The following is a 23804-nucleotide window of genomic DNA, read 5'->3' on the forward strand; positions in this document are numbered from 1 at the left end:
GCATTAGGAAGAAAGGAGAGAGGGTTTATAAATGTGAAGTGGTGCTACCGGTGCGCGCTTACAGATTCTAAAATAAAATAAAAACAGATGGCCTAATATATTTTTTCGAGCGAGAGCAAGATCGGCCTAATTTAATCCTGGCTATTATCTGAAAGCACAGACCATTTGCTTTTATTCCTTCTACGATTGTTGTTGCGATGTTCAATAAAGTAAAGAAACTTGCTAGTCATCAATGGACGTTTTATTGTTGTTCTTTTCACACTTCCACACGGCTTCCAGGCGGAATTAATAAAATTGTGGAGCTACGGCGACGGAGCAACTAATACCTTTAAGGGATTTTTTGGCACTTTTACAGCAAATTGTCACATAAACACTGCGTTCTACGAAACGAAAAATGTTAACAACATAATTAGGGGGATTTTTTTTAATTCCCAAAGTACGTAAAAGCTAAAACTGCCCCAACACTAATAACAGAATTCCCAGACGCAAAGACGACAAAATAAAATTTTTCAAATCGTATTGAAACTCTAAATAGAAATGTTTTTATTAGACGTCACATAAATTATGCATATTTATACACAACAAAGGGGGAGCATCTCAGATTAATATTAATAAAATATCTTTAGTTCAACCATCCACATTAATTGTTAAAGAAACTCGCGGCCGCATAGTCATAACTCATTAATAATAAATGCAGGGACATTTAATTCGATTAGTTATAGTACTTCAGAGTGGGGTTTTTGATTTATGTTATTCAGGATCTCAAGAGGAAAATTATGTAAGAGGAGAAAAATTTATAAACGACGGGATTAAATCCAAAGATTTATACCTGTGGCATCCGTACTATCGCGCTTTCGAACTTTCCGACGTTTTAATTAGAAAATAAAAGTTGTCGTAGCAGGAATGAACACTTTTGCTTACGGTCATTAAATTGTCCATGCGACATAGATTCTCGTGGTGAGACCGGTGTTTGCTGAATTCCAGGACGTCTCATGGATGTTCAATCCTTTTAGCTTCATTGTTTGCCTTCTTGTTATTTACAACTGCGTAAACAAGCAAACTAAGTACTTATCGTTCTCGCGGGATCGAGAAGCGATGCGGTGCCGATAAGGCCGAAAAGTTCGAGGAATTATAATTAATTGAAGACTTTTAAGGATTTGCAGCGTTGGAATACCTTAAACCATACAAAGAATTGCGGGAATCTCCCAGAAGAGTTCCCGTTGTTTTCGCAAACACTTCTGATTCTATTAAAAGCTTTCTACAGCGAGCTTTATAGTACATGTAATTTTTTAAAAGATACCTCCTCGAAATCCGAAGTCAAAGAATCCAAGTGAGTGTAAGAAAGTTGATAAAGGCGAAATACGATATATTTACTTTCACAGGCGAAAATATGATAGGTTTATTGTGTTCTACTTTTATGTCCTGGCAACACTTGAATTTAAGGAGGAAGTGATCAGTTTTCTTCCTTAAAAGTAGAGATTTGAATTGGAGAAACACCCACAGAGATCCATGAAACAAAATTTTACGTCGGTGTTTACCAGTGCGTTGCATTAATATGTTTTTGGAGCCTTCAAAGAAGTTCACACTACATAACTTCTGTCATTTCGCGTTATCTTAACACGTGTAGCTGTCGTTGCCCTCATCATCGTTGCGAGAAAATAACGTGGCTATTAATTTTTTCGTGACACTGACTGCAGTAGTAATTTACTTATCGAGCCCGACAAAATTAACTACGATTAGCTAATTTATTACGAGCCGGACACGTAAAAAATGTTCCATTTAGCTAGCAATCAATTACTAAAAAGGGCCAACAACTCTTTTAAATAATTTAATGAGTTTTCTGGTAGGACTGAAAGGATTTCTCTCCCATCTTTTGTTATCCCCTGTATGTGTATCCAAACACAAAAAACTTAGGTAACTGAACATAATGGGGCTTTTTATTTTGAAGGGTCGCGGCAGGCTAAAAAGGGACCGAATGAAAGATGGTTCTCAAAAAATTATACACTCGCCATCAAGATAGGGTATAAAACATCAATGAAATTTTTCAGGCCCACTGAGATCTAAAGTACAGTGATTTCTGGTGACCATGTGGTTTACGGTCTCATACTGAAAGGAACTTGATCTTTTAAGATAACAAACAATCCACTGAAAAGAAACCCTTCTTTGGTGCATTCGCAACGTTCCGCCAATTACAAAATCCTCGAACATCTAAAATTATATCCCCTTAACGTAAAAATTCTTGTTTGGTTTTGGTCACATAAATTCGTTTTACGTGCAATAAAATGAATGAGGTTTTGTGTAACCGACATTAAAATTTCTGCTCGGTTAAATATAGCTCTAAAAACCATCTCCGGCGGTCTAAAACAACATATCACTTACCTATAAATAGACGTTATCTGCTGAGAAATGATCCGGACGTGATTGTTTCAAAAAATGCCCACGAAAAAAAGGACCCCACAGATTTAATTTCCATTATTAATTATCAAAGCATATTGGAGTAATAAATTTATGTACAGGTGATAGAAATCAATTAGACACATGACTGGGGAAAAAACTGATTGATTTTTACCTGGACGTCGAATTCCCATATTCCTTTATCAGAACGAAACGTCTGGGATTTTCATATTTTACCTAGAAATATCGCCAGTCATATGCGTTCTTAAAAGCCTCGACTAGAATTTATTGAATGTTAGAACTGTGGACATAATTTAAAACCGAAAAACGGTCTCCTTCAGCTGTAGAAACTTCCACTGACTTCGCGTGTTGTTAATTCGAATTTAAGTAAATGGAAAAACACAGTAAATGAGAGAATAACGGCTTGTTATATTAACAGGTTACTTTTAATAACGGGTCATCCGCCAATGAGCGAGGACATAAGATATAGATTAAGTTAGAAAGGGTATTAGCAGTTGAAATTACTACTTGTGATATTTTCGACAGATTACTTCCGTTGTCACGTTTCCAACACTTTTAGTACCTCTTGGCAAGAAGACATAAACACGAATTAAACACCCTTTGGCTAGAGAAGAATCAATTCCGGAAAGTCAAAACCGATGCCAAATTGGCGTCATTGTTGCAACTGCTAACGTATGAGTTTTCATGACATAAATAAATCAATAACAATTCTATGCAGTGTCAACATCAGTCCACAGAACTAGCAAAGTTTTAATGATCTGCAAATTGAGACTACAATGATATCCAAGTTTCCTTGCTGGAACTTTAATTGAACTGATCCGACCGGAAACCTGGAATTTTCGTCAGACAAAAAACGAGAAAATTGTTTTAAGTGTCTTTGCGTGGATATTCAAATTAATGTAACAAAATAAGAGAAAAACTTTCCTCAATCCCATTATTTATGTGTGTCTGAACAAAGCTGACGCGACGAATTCGAGGAATCAAATGATTTCTATTCAATTATCCACTTAAATCACTTATTTTGTTTGCATAGAATGTAACATTTTCGGAAGATCTAATTAGGAGCGTGTATTTTCGAAGGACAGCACCGTTACAAGAGTTATAGTAATTTTAAGCGCCTTAGGATGTCACACCGGCGCATTATAATATTATTGCCATTCCCTCAATAATCATAATAATAGCAAGTTAATTATAGATTTTCTTATAACTGTATAATAAGGCGGTTGGGCCGTTTCGTGTTGGCGATAATTCCACGATTACCTATTCCTTGTTATTGATACTAGGGTCAAGAGGGGTAATGTATCTGAGTTATCGATGCAAAATCTTATTTCACAGACATTCGTGCTCGGGTCGATCATAAATAAACAGCAATAACATTAAAACCCGGATAGGAAGGTTTAAGCATGAACACCGCAGAAATTATTGCATGTATCGTTAAACTATCAATTTTAATCACCTTTAGTCACTTTCTGAGCTATCTACAGCATCATCTGACAACAGTTTATAGCGTTTTAAACGGAATTTGGATCTACCAAGTCATGTAGATGGATATCAATTGATACAATAACTGTCTCTGTATTTCCAAATCATGTTTTTCAGAAGAGCTTGAAAAAACCAATTTGCTCTGTGTTACATTACAGCATATGACATCATGAGCCGGAGCCAATACCACTAAACAATGACGAAGCTGAGTATCATATTCCTTATATCTCGGTGGGCTATCGCCGTAATAAAATACCACCATTTATCGGCTGCACGTCAAATACCAATCAAATAATGTGTATAAGACGGGGAAGTGGATGTTTGAAGATCAGAGATAGCGCGCTTCTCGAACATGTGACGGCGATGGCGTGCATGAGAACTGACCATCATGCATTGTCCGAAACCAATTTATCTAGCATTTCTTGCAGAGCAGCATGTTAAATATCGAGCTCTATCAGCATGAGTCCTGTTTTAAGTTAACAAAAATGTTAATTGCTTGTATAGATTTAACTACTCATCCATCGATTACCGCCGACTTGTACTTATATACTTCTCGATAACATCTAAAGATGACTAACTGGTTACAGGGCTGTACTCAATAAAAAGCAGTTTGCTAAACAGAAGAGTCACGCCACTGATACACAGCTAGATTTACTTATTAATGCGATTTTGAATAAACGTTCGAACCAGTGTAGAGAGCTCGAACGTAATATTTAAATCAACATTTGACCAACACTTGATTGCATTTGATTACTACACGTTCAACAATTTTGGATCGATTTGCATTTTATTAATATAATCAAACGAAAACACTATATTATTGCTTGGAAAATAGTTATTATGCTTTGTTTGTAAACACACTAGAAATATTGTAGAACATTAGCGCGAAATGTCTATGGAAAAATTAGATTCATTTTACCATTCCTACATAGAGATAAACTCAAAATATCTTTGCAACGTCAATTTCCATAATTTTTTCTAAGCTGACCAAATCGCTGAAAAATTAAAAATTAAATGGCAGAAATATGTAGTATGTCGATAACGGCATTTTCCATCTCTTCTCAGTTGGCTGGTAGTCATAATTCAGCTTTTTCCCATGCGGGCGCCGTCAAAGTCCGGGCCTGACTAAACTACTCCACTCTGATTGGCAAGTCATGGTACTTCTCTTTTTGTCAATCAATCATTTGACATCACGTATTAACTCTACTTACGGCCATATCACATAAATCATACTACATGTTAGACCAAGTCTATTACCATCAGCTGTATTGTTATAATTATTATAATTAAATCTTTTCAATAAAGTTTTTATGAGTGCGCCTCCGCCATCTATAAACATGCACGTCACTCTCGGTACTTAATATGAATTTTTCCTTGCATCTAACTGTGGCCGATTTATAACAGTAACTATTGGCACCAGTTTTTTCGATCCCCTGTGTCTTCTTTTTGTGTATTTTATCGGCAACGTTCTAGCAACAGGTCGCATAATTAACGAATGAGATTCCGTTCGTTTTGTTTTCTTTGATCGACTGCAGTTTACGTATGTAGGGATCGAGTCCAATAAATAAATAAAACGTCAGATCTTGATGATAAGGCCGTCTTATTTGGGCCCTAATGGCGCAAAAAACTCGCCTCGTGCGCATGTCATTGAGCGGTCTGATCAAAGTGGGCGCTTCTGTCGCATAAAAGCTGTGCTTTTTGCAACTGTTTCAATAAAAAAGTCAAAGAACACTTTGATCGTATCGGTAAATTAAGACATGAAATGCTCTGACAGAGGGAGATCCCGACAAATTTCGACTTTTTTTAATTTTCCCGTGAAACCAAAAATCTGTACCGTACTTTACCACCAAGGACGTCAAATAATGGCTCTCGCAGGGGGTAAAAAGGAATATTATGACACTCCCAGGGGTTTGTTGTACTTTTACAAAGAAAGCAGATGCAATGTCACTTTCCTAAAATATGACTGGGCGTAACGTTTATTTCGAGAAAAGGTGTTCTCCCGAAAATCGCGATAAAGTCAGCGTTGGTAATTTGTAGACATTGGCTACGCAAGGGGCAGATGCAAGATCCAAGATAAACAATTATACGTAATCAGCAATCGGCCACTGGAGATATCAGGGGTGGAATCGATTCTTTCGCCGGGGGTGCAATATTAGGAACTGTATTTACTTATCGCTGATAATTGACCTGTATCGAATTCCCGCTGCTAGACAACTATTTATGGGGTTAAGTCGCTAGTTGCAACTGCCCCTGGTGGGTTCCTATCGTTTGATACAAGAAATTACCCGCATTGGGGGTAAGTTCGATGCACGTGATGCAACCAGTACAGAATCTACAGTGGGAAAAATACATTACGTGCAGATTTAAAGCGATTTCTGATTGACAAGGCGTTGGATAACACATTTCTGATGGAGTGTAAAAACTTGTTGTTTCCTAGTACGTATAATGAGTACAATCTGTAAATCAATACAATCATTCTGTACACATTACGATTTCAGTTTGCTTCAAATGTACTCTCAATTTTTTAATTTTTAATGTAGCACTTCAAATTAATGAACATAATAACACCTTTAATATCATTTCTGAAACATAAACTTTAAATTTAAATTAAATATTTAACTTTTTTATTGTTAAATTCTCGTTGATATGCTTCATATAAAAGATTTTTTCTACTCATACTAGCGTAAGTAGGCATTTTTGCACAGACTACTTGCGTTGTAAGTATGTCATTAAGCACAGCCGTGCGTAAGGACTAGGGAGAAGAAATCGCACGGGTAAAACGCACGGCCCGTTTAGGGGAATTTTTTGAGTTGGCAACATAGCAATGACAAATTGGCATCTTTCGCCACCTCTGTGCACTGCTATGTTTCGATCAACTAATTAGACTACAATAAAATTCAATCGTCTTTCCAATATTCCGTAACTCTAGTGATAATTAGATGTTAAACATGAACATTTCCTGTCATACAGTGTAATTGTTGGATTCCATGCGGATACGGGTAAGAGCGTCAAGTTCTGTGCCACACCATAACCTCACTAATTTGTTGTTTTGTAGGATTTGTGTTTGATTTGTGTTTTTATTGAATGAGGTGTTTGCGAACATGGTTACTTAGTGTAGTAATGCTTACTATGTAATATTACTATTACTATGTAATAGAGCAAAGGTAATAAAAATTTAGTCAGTAGCTGAAGGACATTAAATAACAGAATAAACACTGTTGTAGTGTTTGTACTTTTTTAATTTGTAATAAAATTTATAACAATAATCGTGATTTTATTTATTTACAAGTTGATTTTGGTTTAATATCAAATCACAGCAGTTCATGTATTTAATTAGGTAAGTTGGTTAGTTAGCACTAACAATAATCTTCCACTAATTTTTAATAATTGTTCCAACGTAACCATTAATTATTATACTAAATAAATTGTCTTGTTACTGTGTGTACATAATCAGCTAACTCCAAATATCAATGCGGTTCAAAATGTAGTCGTATTCGTAGAAAAAGTATAGTACGCAACGCGAAGGTAAGGCCAATTACGCACTTGTGAAATTATTGCACTCGGCTACGCCTCGTGCACAATTGCTTCACTGCGTGCGTAATTGGCTTCTTACCATTCTTGTTGCGTAATATACTATAATTTTCATACGTGCAATTTCATTCTGTAAATTCATTTTAATTTATAAGAATAGACTCTTCTTGAGTGGTTGCTTACTGTTTGATATAGTGGTATTATAATGCGCCACTGGAGAACTATTTCTGTTTAGATGTAATCGCATTTTGCCCTGAAAGGCCACCCCACTGGTGTACGCACATCCCATGTGAAAATCAGTGGTTTTGTTGACGAATCATTATGTGCAGGTAGCGGTCTAATATAATAGCGTCAATATACGCTAACCGAATATCGTACAGTTGTGGTATTCCAAACAGTGCCATTCTTTGTACCTAATAAATGTCGTCCGAGCTATTTTCGGCAACTATAAATCGAGACTTTTGCAATGAATAGTCGACAATGAAGCCCAAAGAAAGAAAGAACATAAAGAAGAATAGAAGTAAAGTGGGCGTTCACGGATATGGGAGGTGAGCAATGATCTGAAACGTTCCGAATGGGTCTTTTGCTTTATGCACATTTAAGGACCTTATGCTGGTAAAAAATTCAAATTGGAATCGTCGTTGAATTTCGATCATACAAAGTTCCGTAACCACTTTTAATCCGTATAAAATCTAATCGATTTTACCTCACCGGCAAATAGGTAAATGGTTTAATGACCCGATTCTCGACCACCTTGGCGAGGTTATTCTCCAGTTTATATTTACCTGCGGATATAAGCACGCGTAGCAAAATAAACGCTCTCCAAGAGCTCACTTATATTTTCTTAGACGAGATCATGTGTAATGAATCGTTTTATTTGTCGACAAACTGCCATAATAGCAACTACAAACAGAAATAAAATCCCTGTTCTCTTTTGAACGAAGCCACTCGCATTGTTCCTTTGAACACAAAACGAAAATTATAAATTAAATCAGCGGGATATTGTTTACTAATGACAAAGAAAACGGCCTTGGATGGATCCAGATCTACGAACAATTTCGTCGGCCATTTAACTCACACCACGTGTCATTAAATGTAATGACTGGTCGGAAATAATTGCGATGAGAGATTAAAGCTTCTAAGCTAGAGCCGAACCAAAATTCTTGCTACTGTTGAGTTTTCTTTTTTTCTCAGACAAATTGTGAGATTTTTGCGTGAGTGTTCCTCCTATGTCACTTAATTGTACCTTCATCACGCCACTGGACTATAATTTATTGAAACCAGTAATTTCATTCTATTGTAGAAGCTAATCAATTCTGTAAATCCTGAAGTGACATTTATTTTTGTAATCTGGAAGTGCTCAGCAGGAACACGCCTTAAATCCGACGTCTTGCATCAATCAAGACTCACAAAGTGAGCTTTATTAGCATTGACACGCCACAAAGGCGGCAATAAACTGCATTTTTTAAATACTTCGAAGCGCCCAAATTTTTAATGCTTGAGGAAATCTGTTCGTTCTTAATGTAAATAAACACATGCCGTCACTGTACCGTTCATAATTTAATCAATTTCTTCTAGATGAATTGAACACATGTTTCTTGAGAATAAATAACAGTACCAAAATGATAAGAGGTAAATGAAGCCGTCTTTCAATGCTTCAACAATTCAACAGCGCGTTCTATGTTTAAGATGATGTATAGAGTAATTTGACGCGTTTTTTCCAATTCCTTTGAAGAACACTATTTCGAATTGTATAATGTGGGAAAACCGACGAGCGGAACTAAAAGGGAAATATGACGACAACTTAAGTAACGCATGCCATTGGTGCTGCTATCATAGTCTCAAATCTACAGCCAATAAGACCACATTTTTTAAGTAACCATAATTAGCACTGCCGGGCGAGAACCAACTTGTTTATTAATGGGTTTTACATATCTTCAGATTATTTCCCATCAGAGATAAAATAAAATCGATTTTCTCTAGTAAGAATTTTAATCCTAGTGAAGGAAACGGCAAAAATAACTAAGTACAGCTTGGAATTTAAAGTTCGCTCAGCAAACGCAACAGTGGAATGGAATACGGTAAATCATCGAGTTTATTTAATCTGTTTGATTGCAAAATATTCCTAACCGTCTTATTACCGCCGGATTATCGAATGCAAATCTGAATTTATTACCGTGAACATCCACCACATATGTTATTATTTGTACAGTAAACTCTACCATCCTTTTTAAAGACGACAAGACGGCTTAACATAATCCCCCGCCAAGGTTGAAGGTGCTTGATCCATCTCTGCCAAATCTTCAATACATGCAATAAAAAATTATACAAGTTTGAAAAGAAAAATCGTTAAAATAATGGTGTAGCAGCATGTTTACTACCTTTGCTGATTTCTGTACGACACACATTATGGTTATATTCCTACCTACACACAACAAAAATCTGCGCCATAAATGCATGGTTTTGTGACTTTTATTTCACAGTTTTTACAATCCAATAAAACGCTGAAAGGTATAAAAACATGACCCGGTATTAAATTTTTGCAAATTGTAACGTACTAAATCCGCTCAACTATAAGGAAGATGAGCTGTAGGTACTTATAGCCTATTAGTTTTAATTTTTTGGCGAGCTCACAAAATAATAGCCACTTCTCCTAACGATCTATTTAAATGATTTTCGTAAAGTTTACAGCCAATTGTAGTTTATAGCTTCACAAAGATCTTGTAAAAAGGCGGAAGAAATGAAAAGTTTTGTCGTAAAATCTCGTGGTGCGATAAAAATAAATTTACGGGCAATAATAATACGACCGCATGTTTTTTACTTTAAGAAAAATAAACAAGATGCGAAGCCAAAAACAGTGGCTGTGTACAAATAATAATCTGCTCGTTCTCTGGGGCTCGAAAACATAAATAAGCACAGAAGTGTATAAAATTTCATTACATTTTGGTATGAAAATATTTATTTGGCTAAACCAGCAACATTACATGTCGTTGTTCAAGCACCGTCTTGGTGGCAGAATATTGTAGAGCTTTTACAGGTTTTGCAGGTGTATGTACAACTATTAGCATTTCGCCAAAAAGCAATGATTAAAAAATTGATAGATAGTTTAGACAAAAATAAGAGTACATTTTGTCATTTGATTTTCTAATTGTTTGTTTGACAGGCAATGCGGGCAAATTTACGAGGTAGAATGTGGGCACGTACTTGAGAAAAATTAAAAGCCTCTACCGCCGCCATAAGTCAAAAGTTTTTCATTCATAATCGACGACTCCACTTGGCATAAATTATTCTCTGTCAACCTCAATTAAAAAAATTACCAGTGAAAAAAACAGTCTAAACATTGCACTCCTACATAATTTTTATTAGTTATTTTTTGAACGGGACTTATCCCTTCCCAAATTTTTAAATCCTCTTAATTTTATTGTCTTCGACCTGATCTGTGTTTTCCTTCCCAATGGATTTGAAGATAATCCCCCCGTTGCTGCGCCTATTGGAAGCGTCTGATAAAAATCGGCCGCCACTCCTCTGTTCAGTTCACATCAAGGTCCCGTTTGTTGGTGCATGAAATCGAAGTCGAAACAAGACTACATTCTGAACGGCTTACGTCGAAAAAAAACACCAAATAATCGGATAAACTAATGAGTTTACATTAAAATATTGTCCAAACAAATTTAGTGGGTGACGATTCCGACATTCGACTGACAGGAACCGAGTCGATAATAAATTAATCTTGTTTTATTAGAGGCGATCAATAAATTATGAGCTTGAACTAAGTAGGAATACCATTTGTCACATTCTAATTTACTTGACAGAAGATAACCTTGCAGAAATTTAGGAGTGCTTTTTCTTGGTGTAATTAATTTCGTTGTGCGTGTTATTTGCCTAACCCGTTTGGTCGAATTACGTTCTCTTTGTGTTTCGGTAAATCTTATAAGCGCATAGAGGATTATAAGAGTCATATTGATTACATTGACAGAATGACTGCTTGATTTATGAATGGCCCCTAGTGAGACGTTAATAAACATGTATTATAGCTCGACAACCAACCCATCAAGGATGCTAACCTTCCACCATTTACACGATCAAATTTGAAAGAATCGTTCAATCTTTAACAGGAGGATTGTACGAATCGCCTCCAAAAATTCCGTTACATTTCCATTTTACATAGTGTACAATTGTCGGTTACATCACTCATTTTTCTATAAATCTTCTCTTTGATGGGATTATTTTTACCGACCATTCACCTCGAGCCACCCACGTTCAACGCCACTTTATTTGTACATCTAGTTTATTAGAGGAACCATGACGATCATTACGCATAAAATAAAAAAACTAAAAGGTAACACTCCCGGGGGTTACTTTGAATATGCGCCTTTTATTAGCGTGTCTAAATTATCTTGAATACTAATGTGACAGAAGGTGTTCAAAATTTTTATTTTTACGACATTATGTGTATTTAGCAAAAAATATTGTGTGGCGTAGAGATTCTTTACAGATATGGAATAGAGTTACACGCTATATTCTATCATGCCAGGGTGGTACAAATACAACACGTTATTGTTGGTTTAATTGGTATAATGACTCTCAACAACATAATTTTACATAATTTTCTCTGCGAAAGAAGTAAAGTGTGGCAAATTAGTCAAAGATAAGCGCGAGGAATTTTCAAACAAACGACGTCCAGTTAGTTCTCGGAAATAACAATACTATAATGCAATTTTGAAAAAAAAAAAAACTTTCAATTTCTCGTTTCTCCTGTTTGTACATAACAAAGAACGTTACTTTCTGTGACATTAATTACAGTAATTCAGCAGAGATTTTTATCGGGGCTTTAGATAAAAATCCGGCTTATTTAAATTGGTGCCTTTACATATTTAACTTCTGTTGAACCCACTCTTGAGCTTACTGCTACATATATTCATTACCCAATTACATTCATTAGCCATTAATCTTGCAAAATGTGTAGTGTAGCAATGTTGTTTTTTTAAATCTTCCCGTGACGATATATTATTGAGGTAAATTAAGTTGTCACGTCTCGGCATGTGTGAAATCTCCAAGCCCGCACAATGGCACCAACATGAAATATGGACAAGCGTATACGCACTTAATTAATGAGAAAATAAACGACACGCTAAACGTCAAAAAATATGAATAATTCGCTTAACGGTATGACTCCTCATCAGTTTCAAATAACACAAATTCGCATCACGATACACCAAAATGTTGAGCGGTCAGAGCAAAAAACGAAGCCACGAAGAATTTCCTTTACACAGGTGTACTACCATAAATATGTACTTACAATTTTCCTATCTGTTATCAGCATTTTCCCGAAGCGTCCAGCCAATTTTTTGTAGTAATTATGAGATAACGCTTTTTGTAACATCAAGATCCCTTAAACCTAAAATAACTGCGCGCTCCGTGGTCATAAAAGTAATCCGTTCGGTTGATAAAACAGATCGCAATTCGTAAGAAGCATCCAGGGCCATGAAGGGCTATCTGCCAGCCACAGCTTCCTATCTGGGCCATAGACGTTGAAGATGAGTTCAGAATCAATGACGTCGTCTTCAATTACCGGCAGGCGTGTCACTTCCGTCACCCCCAGGAGAGATATCCGGAAGCCAAACGGAAGTCACGGCTGTCTTATACGAGCAAACGATGTTATGCTCGTGTAAAGGCACTTTACCTGAAGCCTGATGTTATGGAAATGTTCCGATAAAAATTTCATTAAGTCGGACAAATTCCACCCGCAAGTCCCAAGTGGGAACATGTTTGTATATTCTAAAAAAATCGAACTAATAGGAAAAGTTGAACTTGTATCGAGTGAAGCTCTTAACTCAAAGTGATAAATATCTGTAGGAGCAGCTGTTTCATAAAAGGAAATAAATTGCGAGAAAGGTGCATTCACAACACTTTAAGGGAATTGATGGAATCTGCTCAATGGGGACCGATGGCTTCCTATTCTCCGAAACAATGTTTTGACTAAACCGAATGTGGTTCTTCTTATCGCGTTTTCTATTTTCGAAGCCAAATTGCAGCGCTTATTCTATTTGTGCAAGCCATCAATTTCACCTAGTCTAGACTTCTAAAGCGCTGGTTTTAAAAACCAAAAGTGAATGCATTTTTCAGATCGAACTTTTTGATATCACGTCAATTTATTGTCTCAAAGCGATTATCGAAAGTGTTTTCAACACTTTCACCACTTTACTGTTTCACAGTGCTGATATCGATCTGACATTCTTTCATCAGGTCATGAGTCCAAACCTGGCACATGCACCTGCATTATATTAATGGGCGCGAATAATTTGCCAGCTCACTGTTTGGTACAATTATCGACCAATTACTAAATTATGCGCGATAATTACCTATTTTATCGTTCGTTTAAAAATGTTTAAACAAGTCATTGTGATTGATCGTGATCGGAAAATAATGAGTCTATAAGATAATGATTAATTATCCAAAGACATCAGACAGCATCGTTACCATCGAAGTTTTCGATTTGTTCCTTTCTCATTACGAGCAGGACGAGTCGCGCATCTCATTTATATTCTGACCAGTTCACCATTTTTGCCATTCCTATATTTTTTTATAAAGGGCTTCTACTGTATTTCTCATCTACAGTTCCTCGGTAATACAGAATTATTTGTTGGGATCTATATTAATTTAAAAAAAATATCTTTCAATTATTGAAGATTATCTTGTGCGTCGACAAATTCTATCTATTTATCTGCAGGTTTGCCACAATAAGCTCCTGATTCCACTCAATGCTGCCACAACAAATGCTTTAATGAAAATTAGTCTCTTTTCGTGACCGTCCGCTGACAGACGGCGGCGTCTACATTTCGCGTCGACATCCAAACAAAAACGTTCCAAATTGACGGGCATCAACAGAGCCCTTCATTAACTTTATCGTTTGTTTGTTTCGTGCCTCGTATTGGTGTTAGTTTAAGTAATTAGAAATGAACGGCATGTGTTCGGCAAGAGACTTGCGTCTTGTATCCACGTGACTTTGGCGGATAACGCGACGATCACGCACTCACGCACACATGTATCTACCCACAAAGTTTCAGTAGAAAACGCAAATTGTCACACGCGAATGCGACACCAAACAATCTCCCAACGCGTTCGATGGGGTTGTTTGCAGGTTTCGACTGATTTTCGACGGGTTGGACTGATGTAACCACCGCTGGGGTAGATAATTATTATCTGTTGGGCTAGGGACGGCGATGGGATTATGATTAGGTCTGGTATTATAGCCGCCCATTTCACGCGTTCTGGTTTTCATGGACGGTCAGATGCCACAAAAATAGCTCAAATGGGGAGACCGGAAAGTAGGGAATTGCGGAAAGGGTGAGTTTTATACAGAATCGCACTTTCTGCTCCATTACAATAATTCAGAGACGGGCCAGTTTTTTCGTCAAAATAGAAAATTTAAGCGACAGAAAAATCACCAATTTATTGTTGATCGTAAATAATTTGACGAACCATGCACGTTGGCAAACCAAACAGCGAAAAAAGTTCCCAGGTCCCACCGAGATTTGAACTCGGATCGCTGGATTCAGAGTCCAGAGTGCTAACCATTACACCATGGGACCTCTGCGCAAGGGCTGGTTGTGCAGGATAACTGAGCGACAGGATAACACAACAAATTTCTTATTTATGAGTACAATTGCCACTAATTACTGGACAATACTGTAAGCTAACTATTTCCATTAGATTTTATATGCAACTGAATTATAAATGGCCGACTCAGACCTTCAGTGCTAATTCTACAGAGTACATTGTCGTCCAAGGGTGACACTTCAAATTCATGAGTGAATAATTTATGACATCAAAAGTGGTTGCAATTCCCTCTAATTTATAACTCCAAACTGGTAATTTATATGAATGTCCTTGTTCGCACTTTACAGTATCGCATGTTTACATCACTAAGGGCGTTATTGTAGGTACATAAAATCATTCTTAACACGACAAATACTTGTTAATGTGCTCGTAGGATTGATATATTTTTTTATATCACGTGACGCAAAGAGAGAACAGATCGATAAACGGCGCAAAGTGTAAATTCACTAATTTTTAGCGAAAATTAGTGCATTTCAACAGATTTTTTTCAGATGTCTTGGAATTATTTTGATAGAAAACTGTCACATTTGCGTTTAATAGGGGTGTCCGCTTTTGATAACATGATATATGCAGGTATGAATTCGCATTCAAAAGATTGGAAGAAACCACGGGCAAAGAATTCAACTCAAAATATTCCAAATTTGAACAACTATAAAACGTACGTTTTTTTATTCTCAGGATATTTTGGACTACAAAACTTTTCCAACACTTCAACTTGTTGTGAACTCTCTTCAGCTTTGTATTTAATTTGAGTTTACAGAACATAATAATATAAATAATTTGACATTTTCAGGCCCAAAAAACTGTCTGCTCAAGAGATATTGATGAGAGAATTTACTGAACAAGAACTTGAGTACATAAATTCCAATTCCTTCAAACATTTGTCACAACCACTGAAATGTCTTAAATGTTTTATCAGAGTTGTTAGATGATAATGATACATCAAACCCCAAGCCAAATGTGGAAATCTTACGACTTTTGAAATATAGTTTAATTCAAAAAGTGATTCTAAAAGCCTGAAAAATTTATCTAGTCTGATTTTGACTGAGAATATAAGAAGTTAAAGATCTCAGGACCTCATCTAAGAACTTTGGAATACAAAACTTGGAAATTTTGGAAATCTAATAAGAACTTTACAAAGTTGTATGAATCTAAAAATTCAGAATCAGTGAATTTGAAAACCTGAAAAACGAAGAGGCTGAAATCGTTAAAATCGATTGCCGTCAATTACCAAGCTAATTCGATTGAAAAATAACCTTGACCGTAAAATGATGCCACATTAAAATGATTATAATGTTTTGATGTACTCGTTAACTCAATGCACAAACTGTTCCAGTTACTATTTGAAGACAGCCATCACATTCGTCAGATTATTGTTAGCAACCTGCCATTTTCTCTTTAATTACACACCCTGAATTCAAATGACCATAATTAATTTTCTTTGATTGAATAAAAGCAAATTGCGTCAAAGTAGAAAACGCTTGTAAAGATGCGAAGCAATATTTCAGTCTGTGTTCGAATCGACTTTGTCACGGAAGGCCATCATTACGATCGATTCCGACGATCATCAGCGTAGACAAATTAATGTTAATAAATAAAACGACGTGCCGACTGCTCTCTAACTTTTAATAATTGATAAAGAACTAACATTGTTGGATATAAAACGGCGAAATTACTTGCTACCTCGCCGGTAACCACTTTAAGAATGCTTGTTTAGTGCTACATAAACTTACCCTCTTGAGTTACGTTGCTTCACATTACAGTCAAACAAACATACATTCAATCGGATCTACATGTTTGACGATAAACGTCTTATTGGACGATTGGTCCATCAACCACGCGCAATTTCTATCGGAAAACTTTACAGACAACTTTCAGTCCATAGGAAAATATCTTAAAGTGCTCCATATAGTGGATATACCTCGACGGTTCGTTATTTGTTTGCGCGCGATATTGTCGCGAAGAAGCATTATCTTGTAGTGCTGTATCATTGCAAGGGAAATGATGTCGTTTGCGGGGCGGATGAGATATAGCAAGAAACTAAATGTAATCTCGAACTTTTGATGCATCTGGAGGAAGATTATTTGCATTGGATCTTATAGCTACATGGGTTATCGTAACACACTCCTCCGGTTTAGAATGAGAAATCAGGAAACGATATTGTATCTCCTGGTTCAAAAAGTGTAACGCCAATCGTAAACAGTTAAAAGCCCAGTCATGCATACAGAATGAAAATTAAGTTTGATTTTTTACTAATTTAGTTTGACGTCAAGATCATTCAAACAAGAATGCCAATACAAACAGTCCATGAAGACATTATTAATGATTTTTTAAAATGTTTAACGCTCGGTTGGTTTAATTATATCTTAAATTTTACTAATAAAGTACTAGACAGAAGTGTTCCACCTCAGTAGTTTGAAATAAAAACAGAAGCGCAACAAAGCAGAAAAATAACTATCTACATTGAGAAAATTACGGTAACTCGGATTTTAAACTATTTGCATGAAAAACTTTTGAGAAATGGAGCAAGAGAATGTTTCCCAGAATTAAATAGACATCCTCTTTTTGCAACAGAGGCGGTTACACCAAAGCCTGGTATTTGTAATCTCTTTGATTACAGTAAATCTATTCTACAAAGGTAGATTTAATTACAAGTAACTTATTAAAAATTCTTTGATTATTTAATTCTTGGTAACCTCTTAAGTTGTAATGCGGTGAGGAAGAAATGACTATCGAGTTTCCTGTCGACTCGTTCGGCATTTGTGATTATTCCTCATTACTTAAACGTCGGCTACAGATTTTATCCAGAGCCCGATTGCCTCCGCATTGTCCACATTGTGCGCTGTAATCGCTATGCTAAATTGAAATGCGTCCGTCCAATAAAAAAGCTAATAACATAGCGGTAACTAACAAGACATTAGGCCACGCCGTAGCGTAACAATTTTAGATTGTACTTGTACTCATCTTCCTGCGACCAACCAAATATGTCACGTACAGATTGGACGAATAAATCATGCAGGAGATGCAGATTACAAAAGTAACCTTGGACTTAAAACGAAAAAAAAAATCCAATTGTGACCAGACACGTTGGGGAGTCTCGAAGAAATTATGACCATCACATTTTAAACTTATTTAATAAAAGGACGCAGCTAAGTGGCCTCTCACGATTTCGTTTGCTGACGCTCCATGTGGAGCGTGAGTCGTGGTAAGTAAGAAATCCATGCAATGTATTTCGATTTGTGAATGTTAATAGCTGTATTAACTGGTGAACGATAAATTAAGGCATTTTTACACGTCTTTACGCACTCATTTCTTGTCAGCAGTAAAAGTTATTTTAGAGCTGCAGGATGGGCAGCATCTGGTGCTGAAGAAATGACTCCTCAGCCCACTATTTTTTCATTCTTCTCAAAGAAGTGGGAGTCGCTTCATCGTCTCAAGAATAAAAAAATTTTGAGAATCAGAGAGGCTTCCAGATATTACGACAATTAATTTCCGGTCAGCTTCGAATAATTATTTATTCGGCAAAAGATAATTACAACAAATGCTATCATCATTAAAGCAGTAACTTCTGAAGTTGAAAACAAGTTAGTAAATAGATTAGACGTTTGTAGATCTTATCTGCCCAAATATATTCGAAATTCCAATTACTTATTATTTTAATATGTTAATTTAAATGATGTAAGAGATTCACGATTAAGAATATCATTTAAACTAATTACAGAGCAGAGTAGAAATCTGTGCCTAATATGTACAACGATTATAATTATTAGTTTTTTGTTGGACACAGCAGCGACATTTGGGTGAATTTCGGTGTAAAATTTGGGTTCATCCTTGGTGAAAATGAATCGCATGCAAATTGGCTTGACCGGCTATTGGAAACGCATCTATAAATCGCGTCTGTCAGCCGGACGTAGGACTTAAGCGTCGCTGTAATGGTCACTAACGATTTATTTATCGTTCGAAAATTGGCGTGCAAAAATCCAATCTCCCCGTTTAAGGGCAGTCCGCGTGAGAAAATGCAATCAAATCGATTTGAATATTAATAGTGTAGATCGAAGCTCCTGCCCCCGTCACTACCGTTTTAATCTTTTATCAAAGAAAGACGCCGGAAGGTCACGAACGCAGATGGCACAAGACTCAAGTGCTCCATAAATTTGACGGCATCTTGTGCAAATTTGATATTGGATCACGAATGGCACAAGCCCGAAAGTAATGTACTAACTGATTTATGTTTTCATGCCGACGCTGATGGAACGAAATTCTAATCTGGAACCAGTTCCAACACAAAAGGGCTTATCTGGACGACATCGGACGAATCAGGCGAAAATATCGACAGAAGGTTGAATGCATAGCGAGATCGCGATAATTGCAAGAGATGGGGCGCAGACTACGATAACAATGGACTAACCCTTTATTCAGCAGGATGCGTGGGAAATACAGGGGATTATCGGAACATGTTGGCAAATTAGGAAAATAATTTAAAAGCACGTGTACACGAAAATTATTCACCGTAAATTGCAGGAATATTTAGTTTGCATGATGCAGGGTAGTTTGAATTAAACCTGGGACCAAAGATTATAATTACAAGTAAATCCTGCACAAACCGGTGCTGTTCGTTTCACAAAAAAATGCTGATTGTCATTTAACATTGAAAAACAGGGATAATCAATTTTTATTTTATCGGATGAGCACTGATCATTGGCTACTAACATTCGACTCTTAGTGAGTTGTGGACGCTCATGACTCCAGTGACGGAGCGCCCTGATTGAATCGGAAAATTCGAGTGGCGAAACAAGAAAACACAATTTGTAAAGTTAGTAAGATGCGAGTTCAGAACCAACGGGATCTTGAGGGTGATCCGATCGTTAAATAAGAACGTGATCTTTCCCATTTATTCAGAACACGTGTGTTTCCAAGTTTCTCTTCGTATTAACTTCTTCGAAACGAAATAAGTATAATCACTTTTTGATACGTCACTCCTGAGGAATTTTTTATAGAAACTCATGTAAATAATTATTTCCTCGTCGTTTTGCTGGAGCGTTTTCCAAACGGACAAGAAACTTTGATGGCTGCCTTCTGACAATAAAACTCGTTAACGGCTACAGTGATCGAAGCACGAAGAGGAGGAGAAAAACTTTCCTGCATCTACTTCCCCAAGTGCATCCGAGTATGACGCGCTGGGAGGGACCGTGCTCGTTTTGGTCGTTATTTTGTTGAAAAGTTGAGTCTTTAATAGCTTACATGACGCTCATAATTCAACGGGGACTTTTCTTGTTAATTAAGGGGAAAAATGCTCCGGAATACACTTCTTGACAAATTGATGTTTCACAAACATTATATTCAAATTGAAGAAATCGAATCTTGGGAATTGCACGGGGAAATTCTAGCTTTTACACGCAAAATCGACTGATTTATTCGATTGAATAAATTTAAATACCAAAACGGAATAAACGACACGTTTAGCAGCGAAACGAAACGTTGCTTGTAACGACCGCCTCTTGCCAAGGCAAATATGCTCCTCCTTTGGAACATCCACCAAAATGTTACGACTTATTGTCTACAGGGAAGTCTGTGTAGATGTAGTGCTTCTAGCTCTTAGGCAGACAAAGATAACATGGCTTGGCATCTTGGCCCAAATCTCTACGATCAGATGTTTTCTACATTCATATTTACATCCTTTGAGCTGTTCGGAAGAAAAGAGAACTCACCAGCTAATGCCACGAGTTCGTTTCGTAATTTGCATATCTTGTCATTTCTGGCATAAACTGACATTAGAATTATGTTAAGAATTGAGAGCAAACGGATCCATCTCACTGTTCGGAAGTATACATAAATTTAATTCCATCCGCCATAAAGATGTTCAGATATTCAGTTCCAGCGGTGCGGGCCCATTTTTATTCAAAAAATGATTTACTTTGAAGATGACAGCAGAGTTTGATAAGGTAAAAGAAACAAGTAGCGCGCGGTAGCAACGTAACTTAAGGGCTAGGCGTCTCATACGTGAGGTCAAGAGGTCCTCGGAATACAAGAATATGCAAGACCGTGAATAGATAGAGGCTTTTATTTCGACGAAATGTTATGCTCCGAGGCGTCTGCTATCTAAGCAACGTTGTGGTATGTAAATCGGTGAACAAAAAACGAAAAAAGCACAATTACGATGGAGGGTTTTTGGCTTACATTCGTTATAATGAGTAATTATCTGAAATAAGTGGTGCAAGGAAGAAGAGTAGCGTTTTCTGACGCTATAATTGTAATTTATTGCTCGAGTCATAATTATTGTCGAAGATATGACTTGTGGTAAGTATTTGATTGTTTGTATTTTGTAATGGGACGAATCCGGGCCAGAAGTTCGGATTTATAGCTGGCTGAGACGGGCCAATTAGCAATAAATTTGACCCGACCTGTTGGTATAAGAAAGAGGATGTTTTAATAATTCAAATAAATGGTTACATGATAAATACACGTTGTCTGAATCTCGATCTGGGTGCTGTTAAGCCATTCGGCTAGATACTATCTCTATAACAATATTAGACACGGAGGACTAAACAAATAGCGTCATTTGCGATAGAAATCAACCATTTAAATTTAATATCAAAATATTATTGTTGCTTGTTAGGAAACTCTTTACTCGAATAAATTTTCATATGGAATGGAAACATTTGAATAATTTTGTTTAGTTATCCGCGGCGGGTCCTTCAAGATGTTTGCCAGTTTGTGGTGCAGTAGTTATTTCAGGAACGATAAAAAATTACATGGATTATGTGGGACAACGACGAAATAAACTTACGTATTCTGCTCAATTTAACAGTTCTTCTCTTTGATGCTATTTCAGTTACGTCGACTAAAATACATAGAAGGCTTTCAACGGAAAAATTTTAACATTCGGTGGAAGTAGCAGTTTCGTTCTTTTCCTAAAGAAAATAACACACGATCAATTTCCCATTTTTTTTTCGAAACCTTTCACCATTTACTTTGTAATTTTGGAAAGACCTTGTCTCTAGGGCTTTTTATAAAAATCAGTCAGTCAAAAACTTTCGTCCTTTCTCTCGCTCAATTAGGGTGATTAGTGCGCACAACGTTCATACCAATGATTAAAGAGGGCGTTTTTGAATCCGCCTTATCTGATATGTTTTGTTCTAAATCTAGAGGCAGTGTTATCAGTTTTTTTTCGCTCGTCGCTTCGGAGTAGAGCCCAGATAAATGGTTTAAAAATGTACTTTAATCACAGAGGCTGAAGAGTTAATCCAATAAAAGATCCTTTATCACGTTCTGTAAAAAGTATGTCGATTCTTTCGTGACTCGCGCAAAAACCTCACAAGATCCCAATTATTTCCATCAGTTCATCAGTGAAACTTTTTGATTTATGCTGTTGCCTTCGGGAGCTTACTTTCCCAACGAAATAATTAAAAATAATGAAGCTGGAATTCAAGAATACGCAAATAACTTTCATCAAGTGGAGATCACGTAAAGATGCATGTAGAGTAGAAAATAACAAACTAACGTTGTTTAGAAAATGCGACCACATATTTACCTTCTCTGGTTGCTTTAATGGGACCGCACAATTCATAGGCATAATACTTATGTCAGAATAAAAACTTCATTACGACAGAACATTACGTCGCGGTCCAGCAATTTGTATGCTGCGAGCCGTACACAGATAACATTGTCTCAAGGATCCTGCCAAGACGTATGGTCCTTTCGAGCACAATATTGTCAAGATTGTAATCGGAACCTCGCCATAATTAAGAAATACGGTATAATACGTTCTACAAGGTCAGGATGTACGCAATTATATACCAAATTGTAACATACTAACATATACCCAACCATGGTAAAGTTAATTGCTACAACACTCTGAAACAATGCAGTGTTTCAATGATTCACATGGACTCATGGCGATGGGAAATTTCCTTAATTAAAAAATGCATACAGCTGGACGCGCCGCTGTTTTACATATTGCAGGTATTTACCTTCCACATCTAATTAAAATACTTCATTTAACCAGCACAGCTTGCTAAATGAAATACAGGTTGACACTGAACACCAGCTTGAGGAGTTCACTTTCGCAATTACAAGAGGATCAGAGAAGAGATCAAACCAGAAAAACTTCAACTCGGCTAATTCGAACTGATTTATGCGCTTTTGTGAATTTTTGGCGCCAAAAACGAAGCCTATTTCTTGCTCTTAGAACTCTTTCAACAAACATTTAATTATATACAGCTGGTTCATTTACAACTTCTACTTTTAATAGAGACAACTTACATTCAACCCTCACTCTCTATTAAATCAGAACGATAAAAAAATCATTTAAAACCGCAAAAGAGGCTATTTGCGGTCGGCAACACAAAGTACTTTCGCATTAGGATATAAAGAATTACGCATTTCCTTGATACGGAGGGTTATTTTTATTCGTAATTAAACTCATTTGTATGCATATATGCAATCGCCCGGTAAACGCAAATGTGCTTTATCGAGAAGGACAGCAGTAGGCAGAACCGCACAGTATCGCAAAAGTTGTAACCATAAGCGCAAAATCGCATGTCTGCGAAAATATAATAATATTGGAAATTTTCCCCAACGTATGAGGCAATAATAGAGCCATATCAGCAATATTTGGAAAGTAGCCGGGTCATTCAAACCGCATTGGACGAAACAGGAAATTGCCATCTAAATAAGGTAAAACTCATCTTGTGGATCGTTTATTTGCAGTTTTATTCAGTCAATACAGTGAATTATTGAGTAACGCGCAAATGGTT

The 23804-nt window shown here is 36.6% G+C and overlaps 1 non-coding gene across 1 annotated transcript; it reads right to left on the reverse strand.

The window, feature by feature from the left end:
• Positions 1 to 14948: 14948 nt before the first annotated feature.
• On the reverse strand, positions 14949 to 15020 carry TRNAQ-CUG (transfer RNA glutamine (anticodon CUG)). The gene has a single exon. It is a non-coding gene; the product is annotated as a tRNA-Gln (tRNA).
• Positions 15021 to 23804: the final 8784 nt, after the last annotated feature.

The sequence above is a fragment of the Gnatocerus cornutus genome, chromosome 6 (genome assembly GCF_029298725.1).
Source record: "Gnatocerus cornutus isolate USDA-ARS CGAHR chromosome 6, icGnaCorn1.1, whole genome shotgun sequence".
Taxonomy (NCBI): Eukaryota; Metazoa; Arthropoda; class Insecta; order Coleoptera; family Tenebrionidae; genus Gnatocerus; species Gnatocerus cornutus.